This window comes from Leptodactylus fuscus, chromosome 4 (assembly GCF_031893055.1).
Source record: "Leptodactylus fuscus isolate aLepFus1 chromosome 4, aLepFus1.hap2, whole genome shotgun sequence".
Taxonomy (NCBI): Eukaryota; Metazoa; Chordata; class Amphibia; order Anura; family Leptodactylidae; genus Leptodactylus; species Leptodactylus fuscus.
In genome coordinates this window covers 110,735,762-110,760,759 of record NC_134268.1, presented here as the reverse complement: position 1 = coordinate 110,760,759, position 24,998 = coordinate 110,735,762, and the positions used below count along the sequence as shown (strand labels likewise).

Below are 24,998 nucleotides of genomic sequence, written 5' to 3'. Positions count from 1 at the left end.
ATACTTTTATACCACCCTTTCCCCCTATCCACAGTCTTTAGGGGTGAATAACAGTTCCACCATGATCGTAATTGTGGCTAGACCCACTCCTGTAATAACTGTAATAACTATGCTACTGCTTAGGTACTTCCTCAAACCTATTACTGTTATGTACCTTAACTAAACAATGTTCTCAAGTTTTGATTTCTTGTTGCAATGTTCCTTCCTTTGTAAAATTGTGGAAAAAAATAAAAAATGTTGAATAAAAAATACTACTACTATTAATAATAATATATTTTATTTATATAGCATCAACATTTCGCAGTACTGTGCAATTTGTAGGGTTCAAGTACAGACAAAAAAGATACATTACAAAGAAATAGTCACTTCACACAGTTGAACTCAGGGTCCTGCTCACAAGAGCTTACAATCTGTGAGGTAGAGGGAGTGACACAAGAGGTAGCAGGGGTGGCATTTCTTATAGAGTGGTCAGACAATTTTGCAATAGAGGATACTGTCATTACACAAACATAAAACTCTATGAGCCATCATCATTCGTGTCCTTTAACATGCCTGGACATATGATGTTAGCCTGAAACAGCACCATATTGTGTGGGGTAATGGGGGAGTGTAAAAAGAAGGATTCATTTTAGGGATTCTAATTATAGTACAGAAGGGTTTACATTAGGACTTGTGATAGGCCTGTCTGAAGAGATGTGTCTTTAGTTTGCGCTTGAAGCTGTAGAAATTGGGAGTTAATTTGATTGTCCAGGGTAGAGCATTCCAGAGAAGTGGTGCAAGTCGGGAGAAGTCTTGTATACAAGCGTGGGAGGTTCTGATAATAGAGAATGTAAGTGTTAGGTCATTGAGTGAACGGAGAACATGGGTTGGGCGATAGACAGAGATGAGGGAGGAAATGTAGGGAGGGGCATCATTATGGAGAGCCTTGTGGATGAGAGTGATAAGTTTATATTGTATTCTATAATGAATCGGCAGCCAATGTAGTGACTGGCACAGACTGGAGGCATCGCTGTAGCGTCTAGACTGATAGATGAGCCTGGCCGCTGCATTCAGAATAGATTGTAGAGGGGAGAGTTTAGTGACGGGAAGACCGATTAGAAGGGTGCCGTAGTCAAAGCGAGAGGAAATTAGAGAGACAATAAGTGTCTTTAATGTATCTCTGGTAAGGAAAGGGTGTATTCTGAAGATGTTTTTGAGGTGGAGATGACATGAGCGTGCGAGTGATTGGATATGGGGGGTGTAGAAAAGGTCTGAGTTAAACACAACCCAGAGGCAGGGAGCACGCTCCCTAACAGTTATAGTAAGGCCGGAGATTGTAATGGATATATCAGGGACAGATCTATTAGATAGTGGAAACAGCAGTAGTTCAGTCTTTGAGAGATTCAGTTTCAGATAGAGCAAAGACATGATATTTGAGACAGCAAAGAGACAGTCACTGATGTTCTGTATGAGTGCAGGGGTGATGTCACAGGAAGATGTGTCATCAGCATAAAGATGTGTCATCAGCATAAAGGTGGTACTGGAAGCCAAATCTGGTGAAGGTTTGTCCAATCGGGGCTGTGTAGAAAGAGAAGAGCAGGTGGCCTAGGACCGAGCCGTGAGGAACTCCAACGGCAAGGGGAAGAGGGGAAGAAACAGAGCCCGCAAATGATACACTGAAAGTGCAGTCTGAGAGATAAGAAGAGAATCGGTGTCCTTGAGGTCAACTGAATGGTTCATAGTGAGGAGGAGTTTATGGTCAACTCTTATATAGCCATTTTCTGGTATAATTACCACCTGTAGAGGAACATTGCTAGTAAATGTTACAAAAAAGGCTACACTTACCCAATACCAGATGATACATGGCTGTTCACGATGCTAGCAGGCCTCAATTTCAAAATATGACAGGTGCAAAATGGTCCATTCACACACCTACAATACATGAGGGGGTGGATGCTAGCACTTCAAATGCACACAAATAAAGCTTATACATAGGCACTGTTACATGATATTGTGATGTGTAAAGTGCCAGAGAACAGTCTATTGGTCATACCCCACAGTATTAGATCAAGCAGATTGTCCAGCATTTTAATATGTGCAACCCAACTGTAGTGGCACCCTTCAAAAATAAAGGACCTAGCCGCATCCTGCAAAAAAAAAATTGAGTAAACAAGGGGGGTGGAGGCTGACCACGCACTGAGATGGACGCTCACTGCTAGAGCTCCGTCAGAAGAAGCCTAAAGAAGCTGTTTTTAGCTTAATTTAGCAAACCATCATGGTCAAACCTAGTGAGTAGAGATGAGTGATTGCCGTTCGATTGAATATGTATTCGATCGAATATCAGGCCGTTTGGGATATTCGATTCCAATCGAATATAAGGCCGCAAACGCAGTAAAAATTCGTATCCCCTCCCACTTTTCCTGGCGCTTTTTTTGCACCAATAACTGTGCAGGGGAGGTGGAACAGGAACTAAGACAACGGAGGCAGTGAAAAAAATTTAAAAAACCTATTGGCTGCCAAAAACATGTGAACGGCCGCTGCCGTATTTGTGTCATTTCAGTTTTGGAGTGATAGGGAGAAGTTGTTCTGAGAGAGATACAGTGCTTTCATTGCTTTGGTTAGGCAGGAAATAACAGCTCTTTTCAAAGCTTAATACCTCATGCAGCATAGCAGCAGGGGACGTGCGCGAGGACGTGGATGTGGATACCCAGCTGTATATCCAGTCCACAGTTCAGGTACTGGAGAGGGGCTGCCAGCAGTGCCCCTCGTCAGTAGCAGCAGGAGACGTGGGCAAGAATGTGGATGTGTATATTTCGCTGGGTATCCAGTTCACAGTCCAGGTATTGGAGAGGGGCTGCCAGCAGTGTCCCTTGTCAGTAGCAGCAGGGGACGTGGCCGTGGATATCCAGCTGGGTATCTAGTCCACAGTCCAGGTACTGGAGAAGGGCTGCAGGCAGTGTCCTTTGTCACTATGAGCAGGGGACGTGGGCTAGGATGTGCATACCCAGCTGTATATCCAAAGTCCAGGTACTGGAGAGGGGCTGCCACTCTTCCTCCTCATACTCCTCCTCCTCCTCCTAAAACCCCTTCTGAATGTGATTTTTTTTTTTGCATCTCTGGTGTAGCAGAGCTCAGTGCACACTCAGTTCTGCTACATCTCTGGTGTAGCAGAGCTCAGCACACACTCAGCTCTGCTACAACTCAGGTGTAGCAGAGCTGTGTGCTCAACACTGCTACATCTGAGATCGAACTGTAGACTGATCTTAGACTCCACCTCCTTCAGCACTCAGCTCTGCTACATCTCAGGTGTAGCAGAGCTGTGCGCTCAACACTGCTACATCTGAGATCGGACTGTAGACCGATCTTTGACTCCGCCTCCTCCGGAACTCAGCTCTGCTACATCTCTGGTGTAGCAGAGCTCAGCGCACACTCAGCTCTGCTACATCTCAGGTGTAGCAGAGCTCAGTGCATGGCCAGCTCTTCTACATCTCGGGTGTAGCAGAGCGCAGCGCACACTCAGCTCTGCTACATCTCTGGTGTAGCAGAGCTCCGCACATCGCCAGCTCTGCTACACCTTTGTGCTCAACACTGCTACATCTGAGATCGTACCACAATGGAGACTGCTGTGGACCGATATTAGACTGCCTCCTCCAGCAAAACCAGCGTTGATTGGCCGAATGCTGTACCCTGTATGGCATTTGGCCAATCAATGCTGGTCAATGCATTCCTATGGGAAAAAGTCAGCTCCCGCATATCGCAAGCTGACAAGGACCCCGACGAGATAGAGCCCCAAAGAGCTGTTTGACTAACATTCCCACCTAAATAAAGGTAATCCCTAGCTAACCCTGCCAGTACATCTATCCCTGTCTCACAGTCACATAGTTCACAGTCTCATATGAACCGAATCTGAAATCCACCATTCGTATAAATTGGAGGTCACCTGATTTAACCAGCCAATTACTTTTTCTGCGCAGTTATTGGTGCGAAAAAAGTGCCAGGGAAGGTGGGAAGAGATACAAATTTTTAGTGCGTTTGCCTTGTGGTATTCGATTGTAATCAAACACCTCAAACGGCCTGATATTCCATCGAATATCAATTCGATTGAATGCCGTTCGCTCATCTCTACTAGTGACATATCCTGTTTTGTTTGTTGCCCTCGACTGAAATCACGCGGAGTAAACTGGCGCGCAATCTGACACGTATACGCGTGTCAGAGTTTGCACGCTCAAAAAAGATCCCATTGATTTCCATGGGGGTTACGATCGTATATGGCGCGTAATTTTGCATTTGGACTTGGTAAGTGTAATTTGATCGAATGTTGCCTACCCCTGAAACGAGCATTTTCCCCCCATAGACTATAATAGGATTCGATATTCAATTCCAGTAGTCGAATATTGAGCGGCTACTCGAAACAAATATCGAATATCGAACATTTTACTGTTCGCTCATCTCTATTTTTTATGTATTATGTCCCTCTGAAGAATATGATGAGATAATGAATTCCAAGGAAAGAGTGTGCTCCTTTTACTCAATTATCTTTTGTTTCAATAGGGCAAACAAACCCCTAGTTTTCCTCCAAACCAGGGGGTAATTCACCAAACCCATTCAGGGGTGACATATGCATATCTGGCACAAATGGCCTCAGGCAAAGGTCGTATCCATCTGGGATTATCGGCCGCTGTTCCTAAAAGCCCAGGCAATGTGCGCTTCATCATGACCAAGCAATTCAACACGTCAAGGCATATAAACAATCCAAGCTTTATTAAAATGATTTTGCATTTTGGGGTATTAGAATGTTCAAAAGAACACGCCCCTTCATCAGATCTGACAAGAATATCGTGAGGGCCAAAGCGCGTTATCATTGTAATAATGCTTGGATTGTTCACATCCTTCGACGTATTGAATCACTTAGTCATGAAGAAGCGCATATTGCCTAGGCTTTTAGGAGCTATACGTTTCAGTTGTTCTTTCTCCCTTTTAATAATATCTTTTTGAACACTGCTAGTAACTGCCTCACTCTCTTTATTCTCTTTCTAACTTTGATGTTAATAAATGTATTATTTACAATCTGACATGAATATGAATTGGCTATAAATTTCACCTACCATTCATGAGGGTCATTAATGTAGTTTCTAATTAGAAATCTATTGGCTTCAGAATAAAGTTGAATACCCTAATAATAAATAAAAAGATATGAGGAATTGGATTGCCAATTATAAATAATGAAGTAGAAATAGTGAATGGGGTCTATTCACATGACTGTTAAACAGTGCCCTTCAGTTGCTAGATGCAACTCTTTCGTGTAAGTGTAGCCTAATAATGTTCTTTTGTTCTGACCAGAGAAGAGATATTACCTTAGTCATGAGATACCATAAACTCACTCTATAAATTTGTTTCTGGGTTGTCTTGCATGCACTGCTTTTTTGAGGTCTAGCCACAGATTATCAATGTTCTTCAAATCAGGGGACTGAGGGCCGTGGTACAACCTTCAACTTGCACCTTTTTAGGTATTCTATGGTCAATTTTGACGTGTAGAAGCCTTCCTCTTTTCAATTTCAGCTTTTTTACAGATGTTCTTATCTTTGCTTGAAGAATTTGCTGAAATTTCATTAAATCCATTCTTCCTTCTACATGTGAAATTTTCCCCATGTCATTGGCTGCAACACAACCCCAAAGCATGATTGATCCAACCCCATGCATAATGGCTGGAGAGATGTTCTTTTCCTGAAATTATGTGCCCTTTTTTCTCCAAACACATCTTTGATCTTTGTGGCCACAGACGAACCTCCGGCAGAACCAGCGTTGATTGGCCGAATGCTGTACACTGGCTAATCAACGCTGGTCAATTAATTCCTATGAGAAACAGTAAGCTGCCTGCTCCTAGCAATGACGACTCTGCTGCAGAACCAGCATTGATTTTCCACAGGCTCGTCCTTGCTAGTCAGGAGAGCTGGTAGCTTGCTGTTACAAGGGAGCTGACTTTTTATCAGCGCAACTGCAAGCGCTGTGCAGTTAAAGCGCACTGACCCCTTAGACTATAATGGGGTCCGTGCACTTTAACTGCACAGTGCTCCTCCTAAACACTCTCCTCCTGCTACTCGTGGACTTGGTGACTCTCCTTTAGTCGAATAGTTGTTTCCCCTGAAATTAGCATTTTTTCCCATAGACTATAATGGGATTCGATATTCAATCGAGTAGTCGAATATTGAAGCTCTACTCGAAACGAATCTAGAATATTTCACTATTCGCTCATCTCTATTAATAAACAAGCCATAACCCTAACTGGCTAATGAAGGTCTGAGACCTTGATCAAAGTTATCTGAGCACACAAATGTAGCAGGGTTTTTAAACTTTTGCAAGGTACTCCTTTACTTTTTTTACTCTAAAATTGTGTTCAAACATAATACACTGATGTTGCTTAAAATTATAGACAAGTGTGTTTAACTTTCTGTTTTTTTAACGATCATTTCATCTTCAACTTGATTAACTGTTCACGATAACAGTCATTTTGACCAAGGGTGCTCAAACTTTTACATGCCATTGTACAGGTGTTGTAATACTCTAATACAGGGTTTTCCACTCGGAAATACAAATTTAAAAATGTGAATTACTCTGCAAGGCATGCATGTAGCATCATGCAACAAGGTTCAAAATATTCCTAATTTAATGAAGAATTGATTCTGTGTCATAAAGACGCGGGTACTATAGCTGGCGCCGCCACGGCGGCCCTGAATGGCGAAAGCAAGCATGCAGTATACTGTACCACAAAGAGTGTTCATTGTGAAGACCTACCGGGTCACTAGGTCATAAAAACAGTGTCAGAGGGAATATTTGAAGAAATTTGGAGGGAGAAACCTACCTACCTTCAAAACCATCAAAAATTTGCCAAAAAGTTTGAGGGAATGGGAAGCTTGGTTGATCAGCATTCTGCAGGATGACCTCAGATGACGGCTGAGACTGTGCAAGATGTTACGGACTGTTTGAAAAACTCCCCAACAAAATCATTACATTGGTTAGCTCAAGAAACTGGGTACTTAAAGTTGACCTGTCAACGACCTGCCAAGAATGGGAAAATCGAGCCATACCATGTCACATCTGTTCACGAGTTGAAAGCATCAGATATTCATAAACGCATGACATTCTGTCATTGGTTCATTCAATTTTTTTTTTCCTAAATGCAATACTGCTAGACATCACGTGGTTGACTGATGAAGCGTGGTTTCATCTCTCTGGTTAGGTTAACTCACAAAACACCCTTATATGGGCCTCGTAAAATACCCATGACTTGCCTGAGGCTCCCTTACATGATCAGAAAAAAGGAGTGTGGTATGTGATTTCTCGTTCTCGGATCATTGGTCCAATTTTTTTTTTAAGAGACTGTGAACACAAACCAATACTTGTTCATATTTGATGAATTTGTGAACCAACTGGACGACTATGAACTTCAAGAAGATCGGAGCAACGTGCCATACCTCTAATGCCAATATGGAAGAGATCCGATCATTTTTTGGAGACAGGGTTATGTTGAAAGTTTTGTGGCCACCTCGATTGCAGGATTTAATTCCCTCAGACTTTTTTCTATGGGGATGTTTAAAGGGCAATGTTTATGCAAGCAAACCCAGGACCATCAAACAACTTAAACATATGTTGCAGAGGACATATGGAGCATCGTGTTTCCTTGTATGTGGACATTAAGGGAGGACATTTTCAGCACCTTTTGTAATGGGGACTTGTTTCCACTAAATACAGGTATGTTCAGTTCTTACAGATCCTCTTTACGTTCATGCATTCGCGAGTAATTCAAATTTTTTAAGTTGTACTCTCAAGTGGGACACCCAGTAGTACATAAAATACATCGCTATGCTTTAATAACCCACCACCTCAATATCCAGTCCTTTTTGTTTGCTTGCTTGTTTTTTGCTTCAGCAGTGTACAGTATATTTTCCTCATCTTTGTACAATTAGTCTGTAACGCTACTGGCAATTTCAATCAGGAAAAAGGATGCTTTATGGGTGTTTGTAATTGAAAATATGATATAAGAATTATAATTATCAAAACAATTTAAAATTAACAGACAGAATAACAAATGTGTGTGTGTGTGTGTGTGTGTGTGTGTGTATAGATAGATAGATAGATAGATAGATAGATAGATAGATAGATAGATAGAGATATATGTGTGTGTATGTTAATTTTGACAAGGTAACAAAATACACAGATTTATACAAATATTAACAAATATGTTGCTAATGTAATACTTTATTTATAAAGTTAAACTAGATATTACAAAGAGGAGAAAGGAGAATTAGGAGGTTAGAAAAAAATGTGAACAGATGCAGTAGGTCACTTTGTACACATTTTAAAATTATTTTTCAAGAAATAAACACCATCTGTGTGCTGAGTTCAGAATTATATTAGAATGAAGGTTCTTTTCCTAAAGGTACAAAAATTTGTATGCAAAAGGTAAGAAAAGCAGAATAGTATATTTATTTGCTTGCATTGCATTGTCTGTTTGTAGAAAACAGGAAAAAATAATTTGACTAATCTAAGATAAAACATTTAAAGAATTACATCACCATATAACACTGAATGATATAGTATTTTAGTAACTTTACTCTTTTACTTAGAAAAAAGTTACACTATGATGCATAGTATGGCATTCAATGAGATGAAGTTTTGCCAAATAGCTTTATAAAATCTATAGATTTCTGTGTAGTTCTTCTATTAGGTTTGACACTATCACCATAAGGGGACTATACACGGTTATTCTGAAGGGGTCATAGATCACCTGTCTTCCCCTGATGCTAGCCAACATCAGAGTATTATGTGGCTCAGTGGTTAGCTTATTCTTAAATGAAAATGCAAAAATAGTAAAAAAAAGGTGATTTTTTTTTCAGTCCATAAGAGACGTTTCGGTTCTAACAAGAAATGTTCTCAAGTAAAGAGATACTATCTATCTATCTATCTATCTATCTATCTATCTATCTATGTAGAAACATTGAAGTGTTGAATTAATATAATTAAAATAAAAAAAAGTTTATAACATTTCATGCAAAGATACAGTTATAGATCTATAAAATTGCAAATGGTGTAAGGCAGTGCAAAACAGGCCATATAAGCTATGTATTAATTAGAAAATAGTATACTTCATGTAAATGCATTAACTAGCAAAAACAAGTACAGGTGCATATCAAGAAAAACTCATCAGATATCAAAATGGCAAACCTCATAGACTTACATAATGAAACACTCATTACACTTATGCCAACTCAGCAAGGGCGCAATGCTAATGAAGCAAGGAGAGGTGGCCGCCTCAGGTGGCACTTTCAGAAGGGCAGCAATTTTACTTTTTTTTTAAACTTTTTATTTTACTAAGCTAGTCCAAGACAGGCCGCTCTGAAAACAAAACCGAGCAGCCCTGTCCTGGGCCAGTGGGACAATAACTACCATTATACTCTAGGGTCTTTTTAGACCCCAGAATATAATATTCAGAGCCCCAGAGGAGGTGAAGAAACATAAAAAACACTGTTATTCACCTCTCCTGGATCCAATGTTACTCCTAGCAGGTTTAGGGCCTTTATGGTAATGTCCCAGATGTCACGTGAATGAGTAAGCAAATGGATAAGAATGCACAGAGAAATTTGCTAAATAGGTTGTAACTTCGGGACCTTAGGGCTAGTAAAAACACAAGGAGGGTGGTCTTCAAATTCACAGTGGTGCTTTTATTTGGATGCAGTTCACAAAATTCCAAACACAAATAGCTTAATTTCAGCCACGATACAGTCGTCCCTAACCTCACGAGGCTGGCACTTGTAGTTCTCCACACAGACAGAGTGTTTGGGTCCACAGGTTACACTGACAGCAGCAGGAAGGAGAGTGAGCCACACCCAACTGTATGAACAGGGTTTAAGGCTCCAACTGCTGCTGTTACAAAGCCCCAGAATAGAGATTCGGGCCCATGTCTACAATTAAACCCCAAAACCTGGATATGGAAGTGGAGAGGAGTCATCTTAACCCCTTCCCGCCGATGGCACTTTTTGACTTCCTGACCAAGCTTGATTTTTCAAAACTGACATGTGTCACTTTATGTGGCAATAACTTACATGCATAGCATACAGATAGTCAGACCGCCAAAATGATATCATGAATCTCATGTCCCAGATCTCTGCTTTATGTTGGCATCAAACTTTAGTCACCCTTTTGTTTTTTTACGGACATTATAAGGTTTACAAGTGAAACAACAATATTCAAAATTTTCAAAGAAATTTCCAAAACCCATTTTTTAAAGGGACTAATCCAGTTATGAAGGGGTTTTGAAAGACCCCTGTATTAAAACCCTCCATAAATCACCACATTTTCAAAACTGCACCTCTTAAATAAGCCAAAGCAACATATACCTAGTAATTTAACCCTATAAGTGCTTAACAGGAATTAATACAAAATGGAGGTGAAATTTTCAAATTTGATTATTTATAATAATGATTATTTATCGTTTAGCCCTAGAATTTGCACATTCACAAGGGATTAAGGAGAAAAAGCATCCACAATTTGTTATGCAAGTTCTCCCGACTACCATAGTACCCCACTTGTGGGTGTAAACTAATATATGGATGCACAGCGAGACACAGAAGGGAAGGCGCGCCAAGGAGCTTTTAGAGGGCAGATCTGGCTGTGATCAGTTTCAGGAACCATATCGCATTTACAAAGCCCTTGAGGAGTCAAAACAGTGGAAACCTCTAGAAAGTGACCCCATTTTGAAAACCACACCCCTTAAAGAATTTATCAAGTGATGTAGTGAGCATTAGTAACCCCAAAGTGAATATGTAAGCTGGGCGGAGTAAATTGGGTACACCAAATCCCATTCTATTTTCCACTAGCTCCTATGACGCGGACAGGGAAGAGGGGCATTCTGGGGGATCAGCGCTGGTGTAATATCTCTCATAAGCTCTAAATATGGGGTGTCCCCTGAAAATGCTCGCACAGCTTATATATTTCCTTCTAGTCGCAGCCACTTATGTCCTAATGATTTGGCGACTTTGGGGGGTTTTCTCTTCACATTGTACAAGCTAGATTTTATTTTTATGTTCTGCCAATGGGACCATATGAGGGCTTGGTGTTTGCGGTATTAGATGTGCTTTTCAATGCAACCATTTTGGGGCCTGTAACTTATTGACTATATTTTATTAACTCTTTCTGGGTGGGATGTAAAAGGAAACATCAATTCTGGCATTGCTTTTTAGCATTTATTTTTTTTCCCGTGCAGCGTACAGCATAAGTAACATGTTACCTTTATTCTGCGGATTGGTACGGTTATGGCGATACCTCATTTATATGATTTTTTAATGCGTTGCTATTTGTGCAGAATAAAATTCAATTCAGGGAAAAAAATCAATTATTTTTGCATCGCCATCTTCTAAAAGGCATAACACGTGTTACACGTGTATTGCATTGTATAGGAAGCTGTCAGCCTGTGTACAGGCACAGGCTGACAGCTTCCTTTACGGCAGGATCAACCAGGTACGAGGACGGGGTAAGTGATGGGGCAGACCCGGGGTCACTGATCAGACCCCGGGCTGCCCCCTACGAACACCGACCCCCCCCCCCCCCCCCCTGAAAGCGACGCGGGGGGTGCCGATCGGCACCATTTTAAAGCAAAACCAAGGAAATGCCGGCAGTCATGTTGACCGACGGCATCTCAGGGGTTAACACCTGTGATCGGACCCGGTTCCGACTGCGGGTGTTACAGGCCATTGTCAGCCGTAACATACGGCTGACACCCGCAGCGCATGGTGCGCACACAGGTTCTGTGTGCGCACCATGCAGCCGCAGTAATAGTACGGCAGTTTGCGGGAAGTCCTTCCCGGCAGCGCCGTACTATTACGGCGGATGTCGGGAAGGGGTTAACCGGATCTATCTTCCCTCCAAAATGTTTCCCACTGCTTGCCTACAAGGTTCAAAAATGCTGAATAAGCAGTAGATATGACTAATAAGAAGACAGCTTAAAAAGCAGTTTGTGTTTGCTGATGTCAGCACTTCATGGTTGATATTTATAAGCAGCATAAAATTGACAGCAGCAGTAAGCCAATCGCGAGACTTACAAGTCGCAGCAAACTTAAATCTTTTAAGAATTTTAAATCGGTTTCTGAGTAATATGTCTTCCAACACTCGAAAAGTTTGTGGATGATGCCTGAATGATCCCAACCTATTTTGCTACATTTGTGGGAGCTTCAGAACACCCAAGCAAAGGACCGATATAACTGAATTTGTGTGTAAAGGTTATCATGCTTATTTTGGAGTGAAATTGGGTGACCAGAAAAACAATTTAGCACCACATAAAATGTGCAGGCTATGTATTGAAAGCCTCAGGCAGTGGACTAGAGGTACGAGAAAGAGTCTTAGCTTTGGCATTCCAATGGTGTGGCGAGGGTCTCGAAATCATGTTGATGACTGCTACTTCTGCATGGTCAATATAGCATTACCACAAAGACAAAACTGGTTGCTCACTGTGACAAAGTTCCTGTACCTGTCTACACCACTTTGGAAATTTCAGACGACAATGAAATCAGTCAGTCCAATGTATCAATAGACACCAATGACGAAGATTTTGTGACCCCAGAAGTTGATGCCAACATGTGCCAGCAATCTAACCAAGCTGAATTGAAAGACCTTGGACGAGATCTTGATCTGCTGAAGTCATCAGCTGAGTTACTGGGTTCAAGACTGAAGGAAAAGAACCTGTCGGCACTGGGAACCACTTTTATGTATTGTGATAGATAGAAAGATCTTCTGAAGTGTTTCCATATGGAGGATGCGTTTGTGAACTACATTGACGTCAAAGGGCTTATTCAGTCAATGGGATGTGATTGTTATGCAGCTGAAGAATGGAGACTTTTCATTGACATCTCCAAGAGAAGTCTTAAATGTGTGTTGCTTCACAATGGAAATAAATTGGCTTCCATTCCCATTGCTCACTCCGTGATTCTGAAGGAAACGTATGAATCCATGAGAACTATTTTCCAGAAAATCAAATGCAACAATCATTCCTGGATTTTATGTGGTGACTTGAAGGTTATATCCCTGCTTTTAGGACAGTAAAGTGGATACACCAAATTTCCATACTTCTTATGCCACTGGGACAGTCGATCAAAGGCTGAACATTATACAAAGTAGGAATGACCAGTAAGAGAGGATTTCAAGGTTGGTGAGAGGAATATCAAGAATGAACCACTTGTTAATCTGCATAAAGTGTTACTCCCTCCTCTGCACATAAAATTAGGGATGATGAAACAATTTGTTAGGGCCATAAGACGGACCATAAGACGCACAAAGGTTTTAGAGGAGGAAAATAGGGAAAAAAAAATTAACTTTTTGGACACAGGGATACCAAATGTGTATGTGTTTCAACAGTAATGTTTTTGTTTTATATGTATTCTAGGGATATGGGGGTGATATATATATATATATATATATATATATATATATATATATATATATATATATATATTGTTTTAATTAAAATTGTTTCATGCACTTTGTGCATAGGTTTGGCATCCATGGATGGAAAGAGACACCCTGCAGTGAAGCTATGCAAGAAGAGAAAAAGGGGCGGGCCAGATGGGTGAAGGAGGTGTGGTTTTCTAAGAAAACTTGAAAACACGCCTCTTTCGCCCGTCCAGGATCGGACTGGGGTGCCTAGGGCCCACCAGTGGGATTATTTCCAGGGGCCCACCCTACTGCCATATGTAATATCGCCCGTCCAGTTTTTGCCATTATACACGTTTAAAGTGCATTTTCACGCACAATACAGTGTGCAAAACAGCTATGGCTACACTACTACTTCCTTCATGCAACCAAAGATCGCAGTGTCCCTTTGGGACTCTTTCACATTAGTGAATGGAGTCGCATTGGGTCCCTCAGGTTGCAATGTGACTCCATTCACTAACATGAGTGAAAGAATCACAGGGCGACATCTTTGGTTGTATGACAGAAGTTATAGTGTAGCCATAGCCTAATGCTAGGTTCACAACAGCGGCAAGCTCTCCGTCATACAGGTCCACAATGGGACCAGAATGACGGAGAGGTGGACTATTAAAATGGCGGTTACACACAGACAGTGGCAGACCTCATTAACATAATGAGGTCCGCCAGGTGTCAGCCATTTTCAGGCAGATAAGGGTATGTTCACACATCAGTATGCCATCCGTCCGTTTGAATTCAGTTTGACACTTCAAAACGGACTGATGCACATACTGATTGTATACTGACACCTTTTTATGCTGATAGCAAACGCTCTCCGTCCCCTAGAGGACAGATAAGGGGATTAAAAGTAGCAATTGTAACCAGAGTAGAGATCAGATGTGTATCAGTCCGTTTTGAAGTGTCAAACTGAATTCAAACGGATGGCATACTGATGTGTGAACATACCCTAAGTCCTCAGCATTTCTGAAACTTGGATATTGTTATGCTGGAGCTCTAGAAAAGGGCACCAGCATAACAGTAGAGTGGGTCATTATCTATGGGGTGGGTGGACTACAACTCTCAACAGTTCCAGGGCATCTGGAGCTGCTGGGAGTTGTAGTAATTGAAAGATTTGGGGGCATCTCTCGATTGTCCACCTCAGACAGCGGGGGGATTGGGGGTGCTAGCAGTACCATTACAATAAATCACAACATTCCAATAAATACAATGCAATGTGATATTTTGTGCAGTAATACTCACAGGAGACGTCTTCCCACATTTCCCATCTCTTCCCTTTGGACCGCCATGACCACTTCTTCCAGCTGTGACTTGACTCTGTAAAGTTTGAAACACAGACATCTTTGACTCCTCACTTCTCCACACATCCAGACCATATATATATATATATATATATATATATATATATATATATATATATATATATCTATATATATATAACAGCAGCCCCTGCAGCCTATATTATGCCCCACGGTGGCACAATAGACTGTGGGGCATAATAGAGGTTGCAGGGGGGCCACTGTAGGGCATAATAGAGGTTACAGGGGCCACAGTGGACCTTTCAAGCTCTATTATGCCCCACAGTTGCACACCCATGAACTATTATTATACTCGGGGGTCTTTTCAGACCCTGAGTATAATAATCGGAGCCCCAGGGGAGGTGAGAGAACATAATAAACACTGTTACTCACCTCGCCGGGATCTGATTTTACTCCTAGCAGGCTTTGGGCCTATATGGTAATGTGTCAGACGTCACGTGGTCTGGGATATTACCATATAGGCCCAAAGCCTGAGCTAGCAGTAACATATAGGCCCAAAGCCTGTGGTAGTAGTAACAGCCTGTTACCATACAGGCCCAAAGCCTGTGCTCGCAGTAACAGGTTATTACTACTACCACAGGCTTCAGGCCTATATGTTACTGCTAGAACAGGCTTCGGGCCTATATGGTAATATTCCAGACCACGTGACGTCTGGGCATTAACATATAGCCCCGAAGCCAGCTAGGAGTAACACCGGATCCCGGAGAGGTGAGTAACACTGTTTATTATGTTCCCTCACCTCCCCTGGGGCCCCGATTATTATACTCGGGGGTCTGAAAAGACCCCTGAGTATAATATTAGCGGCAGTGGGATCGCAGCCTGGCCCGGGCCTATTCACTACCGCCCGCCGCGGCCTAAAGTACAAGGGGAAGCGGGGGCGGCAGTGAGCAGGTCCGGGTTGGTAAATAGGCCGCTGCCTGCTGGTAGATACTCCAGCAGGCAGCGGCCTATTATAAAACAAAAAAAAAAGTTATTATACTTACCGTCCGACCGCGCACTGCTGCTCCCGCTGCTGCCGCATGCTCTTCTCTCAGGCCTCTGTGTATCAGTGTAGGCGGCGTGATGACGCCGCCTACGCTGATACGTAGATGGCTGAACAAGCGCAAGGAGATCGGTAGCTCTCCTTGCGCTGGTTCTTAGGATTAGGGGAGGGGCCCTAAGCGCCTCCCCTAATCCTCCTCTGACATGGGCAGGGGCCCGATTGAAATCATTTTAGCATAGGCAGGGGCCCGATCATCAATGGGGTGGTTAGGGGCCCGATCGGGCCCCTGCCTATGCTAAAATGATTAGTAGTATAGTCCGGGCCCGGGGGCCCACCGGGGGATCCCCCGGTGCTCCGGCGGGCCAGTCCGACCCTGCGCCCGTCTGGCTCGTCCCTCCTTCACTGCCTCTCAGATCTTGCTCCTGCAATGAAGCCACACAGGCAGGGAAGTAAGGGCGGGCCAGACGGGTGAAGGAGGCGTGGTTTCAAGCTTGCCGAGAAAACCACGCCTCCTCCCGTCTGGCCCGCCCCTCCTTCCCTGTCTGTGTGGCTTCATTGCAGGAGCAAGATCTGAGAGGCAGTGAAGGAGGGGCGGGCCAGACGGGAGAAGGAGGCGTGGTTTTCTCGGCAAGCTTGAAACCACGCCTCCTTCACCTGTCTGGCCCGCCCCTACTTCCCTGCCTCTCATATCTCGATCCTGCAATGACGTGACACAGTCAGGGAAGGAGGAGCAGACCAGGCAGGCACCGTGCTGCTCTCCTTTTGATTCGCACAGACGGGACACAGACGCTGCGCACGCTGCATTCGGACTATAAGACGCACACACATTTTCCTCCCATATTGGGAGGAAAAAAAGAAAAAGTGCATCTTATAGTCCGAAAAATACGGTATATATATATATATATATATATATATATATATATATATATATATATATATATACCAGTGTTATTTATTTTTATTTTGCTTACTTGTATAGCACCAATAAATTCTACAGCACTTTTCAGACATTGTCAGCAGTAGCACGCCAACTTGTTACAAACAATAACTAATGCACCATAGCCGCATTTGTCATGTGTATTGAGGCATAGCTCTACCAGCTTTGCTTATCTAGAGACTGAGATTTTTGCCCATTCTTCTTTGCAAAGTAGCTCAAGCTCAGCCAGATTGGATGGAGAGTGTCTGTGAACAGCAATTTTTATGTCTTGCCACAGATGCTCAATGGGATTTAGGTCCGAACTTTGACTTGCCATTCTAAACCATTCCAGTGTAGCTCTGGCTGTATGTTTAGGGTCATTGTCTTGCTGGAAGGAAAAACCTCCTTCCCATTCCCAAGTTTTTTGCAACCTTCAACAGGTTTTCTTAACGTATTGCCCTGTATTTAGCTCCATCTATCTTCCCATCAACTCTGACCATCTTCCCTGTGCATGCTGTGGAAAGCCTCTCCACAGCTTGATGCTGCCACCACCATGTATCACAGTGGTGTGTCCAGGGTGATGAGAAGTGTTATTTTTCCGCCACACATAGCACTTTACATTTAGGCCAAAAATTTCAACTTTGGTCTCATCTGACCAGAGAACCTTCTTCCACATGTTTTCTGTGTCCTCTAAATGGCTTGTGGCAAACTGAAATCAGCACTTCTTATATCTTTCTTTCAACAATGATTTTCTTCTTGACATGCTTGCATAAAAGCCAGATTTGTAGAGTGCATGACTTATAGTTGTCCTGTAGACAGATTCTCCCACCTAAGCTTTGGATTTCTGCAGCCCATTTAGATTGACCATGGGCCTCTTGGCTGCTTCTATGACCAGTGCTTTCCTTGCTCGATCTGTTAGTTTAGGTGGACAGCTATGTCTAAGTTTGCAGTTGTAGAGTGTTTTTTTTTTCCCATTTTGGAATGATGGATTGAACAGTGCTGCTTGTGATGTTTTTATAACCTAACCCTGCTTTAAACCTCTTTATAACTTTATCTCTGACCTGTCTACTGAGTTCCTTGGTCTTCATGATGCTGTTTGTTCACTAGTGTTTTCTAACAAACCACTGAGGCCTTTACTGAGACTAAATTACACACAGCTGGATTCTTATTAACTAATTAAGTGACTTCTGAAGGCAATTAATTGCACAGAATTTTATTTAGGGGTATCAGAATACCATGTATCATTTTTGTTCCACTTCACAATTCTGTTCTACTTTGTGTTGGTCTATCACTTAAAATATCAATAAAATAAATTTAAGTTTGTGGTTGTAAGGTGATAAAATAAGAAAAAGATCAAGGGGTGTGAATACTTTTGCAAGTCACTGTAGCTACTGCCACAATAAAATTTCAACAAGACCATGCAAAGTGTGGACCCCCACTCAAGGTAGAATTTCCCTATTTCACGGGCAAGCAAAAAAAAAAAAAAATCATGGTCCATTGCCTGTTAGGGTAACTCCTATGGGACCATAAAATGGGACGATCATAATATTATTATAACTATACTTTATATGCAAATAAACCCCATAATAAACTAACCTCCATTATTATATCATAACAGAGACCGTGTTAAAGATACTATAGCGACATATAACAATAACACCCAGGAAAGTAAAAATAAGAAAAGACAAAATTAAATATTGGGGAGCCAAGACAATCCAGCAAGTCATTAATATTCAAATAAATTCTGTATCCATATAATTCAATAGCACAGAATATAAAAAAATGAAAACACAATAACACAAATACCAAACTAAAATGTTATAATTTCCCTAGCATCCTCATTGCCTTGATTTTCTTACTCTATGATCGACCTTCAGCTCATATTAGAATCAATGGCACACTCTCAGAGAGCTTCGAAATATCCAATGACAAAAGGCAAGGAAGTCTTTTGTTACCGACAGTCTTTATATTTGTCCTGGAAGCTTTCCTACAGGCGATCTGACAACACCCTGAGATTCAGGGCCTTTCCTTAGAAGATCAAACCCTACAGGGTATGGCCTTTGCAGACGATGCATTCTTTGTAATTATCAATCCTAAAGAGGGCCTCCATGCCATTGTTGACCTCTTAAAATCATATTTTAAAGTCTCGGGCTATGAAGTTAACTTTTCTAAGTCTGTTGTGCTGAACATTACAATCCTACAGGCCTTGCAAGATTCCTTGAGCTCCACAAGACCATTCCTATGGAACATTTTATCTCTTTCATACCTTTGAATATCCCTCATAGCTAACCCAGCTGTCTTATATAATAAAAATTTACTGGAGCAGCATGGTAGCTCAGTAGTTAGCATTGCAGCACTGTAGTCCTGTGTTCGAATTCTGCCAAGGATAACATCTGCAAGGAGTTTGTATGTTCTTAAATATTATAATACAGTGCAATTGAATTGATGAAAGTACTTGATTGCTCTAATAGCAACCTCTCTATTGAAGGCTCTTCTGAAGATCCCCATGGAGTACGCACTTTGGTTACCCCACCTGCACAACAAACTATCTCTAAATCCACTACTGAAAGGTCTATCTGATGTTTGGAAAGATCTTAGGACAATCCTTAGCTCATCTACCATTCCATCTTCTCCCAGAAAAACTTATTCTGAATCTGCTTGGTCGATAAGAACCAACATACAACTTTATTTGGGACAAACTGAGTACACTTACTTTAAGAGACCAGTGGTTCCTAGACCTAGGAACCACTGGGGTTCCTTTCTCCATCCAGCAAATCTTGGCATTTCTACCGAACTTCAAATTGAACTTCCTTCACTTACAACACTTTGAGCCATCACTTATCTTTCTTCTGGAAAAGATTCCAACCTTGCACCAAGTTGAGCTTTTCTTCTTTCTTACTTGCTGTTTCTTCACTCTGGCTAACAGGACATCACCCCCCTCCCCCCTTCCAATCTTCTACTCTCTCACATCTCTCCCCCACCCCCACTCTTTGTAGATTGTGTTCCTTGCATTATGTTTTTGAAAACTCAATAAACTTTGAATTGAAAAACAAAAAACAAAAAAACACAGTATTCTTAAGTTATGCAAGTAAATTATGAGAATTGTTATTAATCCCTTCCTGACATCCACCATACTATATGGCGGACGCCGGGTATTTAACTATGGCGGCCGCCCGGAAGTCGGGAGGCCACCATAGCTGCTGGGTGTCTACTGTTTTACATAGTAGACACCCAGCGCTCATGCCTCTGGTTGGTGCCCCTCTGGCGCTTTGGTCAAAACTGACCAAGGCGCCATTTTTCCAGGGGCGCATGGGCGCCACCATTTTGCCGGTGATTGCCGGCGCCTGGAGCGTGTTTTTGAAAATAATGTCATATAATTTTCAATGTCTATTGTGGTCCATGTAAAAGAAGGATATTCACGTGCCCATTAGAGATGAGCAAGTAGTACTCGATCGAGTAGGTATTCGATCGAATACTACGGTATTAAAAATACTCGTACTCCAGCGTGCTCCAGGGCTGACGTCATATTGGCATGACAGCCAGGAGCCTTGTAAAGGCTCCCTGGCCGGTCTGCAGTGATATTCTTTTGCAGGCTGCTCTATGCAGCCTGCAAAAGAAATGATGATTTTTTGCAATGTATTGCAATGCATTAGCATTATAATGCATTGCATTAGTTATCAGATCCCCTGGGATTCAAGACCCCTAGGGGGTCTAATAAATGCAAAAAATAAAAATATAAAAAGTAAAAAAAATATATAAAAAAATTAAAAAGTATTAAAAATTCAAATCACCACCCTTTCCCTAGAACATAAAAGTAGTTAAATACTGTGAAACACATATATGTTAGGTATCCCTGTATCTGAAAATGCCCGCTCTACAAATCTATAAAAATATTTTTCCTGTACGGTAAACGCTGTAGCAGGAAAAAGAGTCAAAAGTGCCAAACCGCCGTTTTTTCACTGTTTTGCTTCGGATAAAAATTTTAATAAAAAGTAATCAAAGCATTAGCATTTCCTCAAAATGGTAGAACTGAAAAGTACACCTGGCCCTGCAAAAAAAAAAAAATGCCCTATGCATCCCCGTACACGGACGTATAAAAAAGTTATGGGTGTCAGAATATGGCGACTTTTATAAAAAAAAAAAAAAAATTAACAGAGTTTTGGATTTTTTTTAAGGGGTTAAAATGTAAATAAAACCATATAAATTTGATATCCCTGGAATCATACCGAAACATAGAATACAGATGACATGTCATTTTGGCTGCACAGTGAACGACGTAAAACTGAAGCCCGTAAGAAAGTCGCAGAAATGCATTTTTTTCTTCAAATCCATTCCATTCTGAATTTTTTTCAGCTTCCCAGGACATTATACAGAATAAATAATGATTGCATCATGAAGAACAATTTGTCCTGCGAAGATTAAGACCACATATGGCTCTGGGAGTGGAGAAATAAAAAAGTTATGGGGTTTAGAAGGAGGGAGTCAAAAAAGAAAAACGAAAATCGAAATATACCGTCGGCGGGAAGGGGTTAAATTGTATTGGAATTTTGGCATATAACTCAAAAAGCAGCAATGGAGTGAATGCAATTGACACATGTAACATTGAATAATATTTTATCAGCTTATATACTGTAAAATGGACATGCAAAACTATTTCTGAACAAATAGTAAAAAACTATGATGTTGTAAAATGTATTGAAGTGCGGAGAAATATTTCCTGATTCATATCTATTAAATTTAGTGATATAAATAAGTCAACAGCTATAATAAATGACTGGGACAAAGTTCTAAAATGGTGGTAAAAAAAATCAAATACTTTTTCCCAAAGACAGTTTTATTTTGAATTAAATCAGCTCAAAGGGTTGCAAGAAAATATTAAATTGATAAAATATTAAAACAGGCTATCTAGCCTCAATGTTTAATATTGATTGACAGATGAGAATATAAAAGTATGCTAAAAGAAAGGTGTTATTAAATCTAGCATATGAAAGGAAAGACACTCATCCATTTCTTATCCTCTTCATTTATTTGCAGTGAATAAGGCACAACATTGAAGTGGTAATTATCAGTTTTTAAATGAATCAAAATATTAAGAAATTAAAAAATATGCTATGTTTGACTAATAAAAGAAATTTACGAGAAAGGAGTATTTCAAAATATTTCTTGCAAAAAATGTCAAGGTGATATTGATAGATTGTTGTAAACTTATATACACAATATCATAACATTTAGGTATTACTTTTCTATATTAAATACATCCAAACCTCTTTGTTATTCATATCCATAAATAACAGATCAAGTTTTTGAAATTAATGTCATATACTTTTCAATGTCTATCGTGGTGCAAGTAAAAGAAGGCTATTCACATGCCCATTAAAATAAATGGGTCCATAATTTGCAGATGTGTAAATAAGGCCCTATACTTCAACATAATAATAACTATTGGACTGCAGATTGTATTCTGAAAAGTCGTAAAAAGAAAATTGCATGGAAATCATAAGGGGATCTTAACAAACCTTATACTTGGAAAACCTGGAAAACAACTTGCTTTCAAGACCAAATTTAATTCAAAACCAACTGCTGTTCTCTTGAACCCTTTGGATTAGTGGGTGCAGATTCAGATCGCCCATTTGATTGTAGCTCCTATAGTGTTAATTCCTCTTAACTGGCTGATAATTTAGGTAACTGTCTGAAGAAAACAGACAGTGTTAAAAAAAAAATCATGTAATCCAAATTTACGCAAACACATTTCCTGAAAAATAGCAGGTAGTATTATCCTAACTGTACAATTCTCTTTACTCAAATTCAGTTGTATCACCGAAGAAATGGTGCACTGGAGACTACATGCAGGAAAACAATTTGCTTCCCAATGGGACTTATAGTGCAGCTGTACATGCACTCTGTCTTCTCCTTAATAATTCTTCCTTCCAGGACTGCCCACTCTCTTCAAAGTCTATATACCTACCTGGGTATTATGGATGATGGATGATACCTACCTGGGTATTATGGATGATGTTGAGAGCTCATGCTATTATTCCAAGCATTAACACCATTATATGTACCAATATATATTTTGATGTATATTGCACTTTCATGTTTAATATTAAAAGTTTATGGTTTTAGTAACATTCTTATGAGCTGTGATTTTGTGACAACTGTATTAATGTGTCAATTTACTTTGCTGATAAAATTTTATGGAATTTTATGGAAAAAAATGGAACACCCTGAAGCGAACAGACACAGCTGTTATAAATAATGCAATGTAGATTCACACTGTGTCATTGCATAATCCAAACAGCGTATATTTAGTGCTATGTAGCAGTGGGTATGGCTGTGAGCAATGTAGGCCATACAACAGTATTCCACTGTTATGTATTACTGTGAGTTAGGCTTAAATAAGTAGCAACTACACTGATAGTGAGACACCAGTGCGCACAATGATGTGCATGCATGCATGCAGCAGTACTCCCAGATCTACCAGCCAGACTACTTGGGAGACAGCTGTCCACACTGTATTGTATACACAACAGTCTATCCAAGGCTGCAGGGAATGGAGTCAAGGAGCACCTTTAGAGCTTTCTGGACACATCTACTTTGGTAGTGACATGGTTTGGCAGAGTGTTAATATAAGAGGTACTGTGACCGATATTATTCCTACACTCACATGTATAGTGCAAGTCTACGATGTGGAACTAATCAAGCAGTGATGAAACCTGTAAAAACAAATGAAAGGGGGCCAGAGGGAGTGCTATAACCTAACTAACTGTAGGACATTTTCTAACTATCCAATGTTTGTTTCACCAGCAAACATACTGGCTTATGCTAGGGGCATGGACCTGGCATATCAGGAGATCTTAGGCTGCGTGCACATGGAGTAATGTGCCGCTCATTCTGACATGTGTCACAGTGAGCACAATAAAACAGAATCCCATTGACTTCAATGGGTTTGGTCTTACGTGCGCTACCCATTGAACTCAACGGGAGGTAAAACTATTGCTTTCAATGTCCTCCACGGTCAAATTAGTGCCCAGAAGCCTACTAAATGGATGGGCGCTGGAAAAGTGGCAAAAGGTGGATTTCTCAGATGAATCTTTAGTTGAATTACACCACAGCCATCACAAATACTGCAGGAGACCTACTGGAGCTAGTATGGATCTAAGAATCCATCACCAAACTTAACTGTTTTCTGAGTGTAAGATCATGGTCTTGAGTTATATTTAGTATAGGGGTATGCAAAACATTTGCAAGGTGGAAGGCAATATCAATAGCCTAAAATATCAACAAGTATTAGCTTCCTCTTACATTCCCAATCATAAAAGGGGTTAAATTTTGCCGCAGGATGGTGCTCCATCTCATACATCCATCTCTACATTAAAGTTCCTGAAGTTAAAGAAGATGAAGGTGCTCCAGCACTGGCCAGCCAAGTCACCAGACATGAAAATCATTGAGCATATTTGGGGTAGGATGAAAGAGGACGCTTGGCAGACAACTCTGGGAGGCATGTTAGACTGCATTCTTCACTATTACTGATGACTTCATCAATAAATTGTATGGATCATTGTTGAAATGCATGGATGGAATCCTTCAAGTTCATGGAAGTCACACAAAATATTAAATATGGCTCTAATAGCACCGCAACTTCATTCAACAATGTTAGGAAACATATCTTTGTATTTGAACTGAATTATTGGTTTGATTTTCACATTACTTTATGTGGGCGACAAAACTTTTGTCTTGACAAAATCTGACCTTTCTGTGTTCATTAAATGATCAATATTTCAACTGTGAAGCCAATTTATTTTCTTAACAAAAAAAAAAATTGGGAGGGTTTCAGCTTTCATATGAGTCATTTCTAAAACCATTGGATGAATTTTAAGTCAGGTTATAAATAGAGATGAGCGAACACTGTTCTGATCAGCCGATCCGAACAGCACGCTCCCATAGAAATGAATGGAAGCACCTGGCACGCAGACTTTGCCGGTGGCCGGCCGCTTAACCCCCCGTGTGCTGGCCGCTTCCATTCAATTCTATGGGAGCGTGCTGTGAGCGTGCTGTTCGGAACGGCTGTTCCAAACAGTGTTCGCTCATCTCTAGTTATAAGCTTTTGATTCCATAACATGGATAAGTGACAGAACTTTTGTCAGGGACTGTATGCACATATACAGTTAAAATAATAAAACAAAAGATCATTCTCGAAGAAAGCAACCAAAGTTAAAAGTTTCATTAAGACCCAGTGATTTAATAGTAACTAACTGAAAAACTTACCGCTTTTTTTTTTTTTTTTTTTTAATAATAATAATAGATTGTCCAGAAGCCAATCAAAGAACGA

The 24,998-nt window shown here is 40.9% G+C and overlaps 1 long non-coding RNA gene across 1 annotated transcript in view; it reads left to right on the top strand.

Moving 5' to 3' along the window:
• Positions 1–1,460, top strand: part of LOC142200540 (uncharacterized) — a 155,900-nt gene extending 154,440 nt beyond the window's left edge. Inside the window, exons 2-3 of the long non-coding RNA XR_012715460.1 lie at positions 1,168–1,237; positions 1,366–1,460. This is a non-coding gene — a long non-coding RNA (uncharacterized LOC142200540). The remainder of the gene's footprint in view (positions 1–1,167; positions 1,238–1,365) is intronic.
• The last annotated feature ends 23,538 nt before the right edge of the window (positions 1,461–24,998 follow it).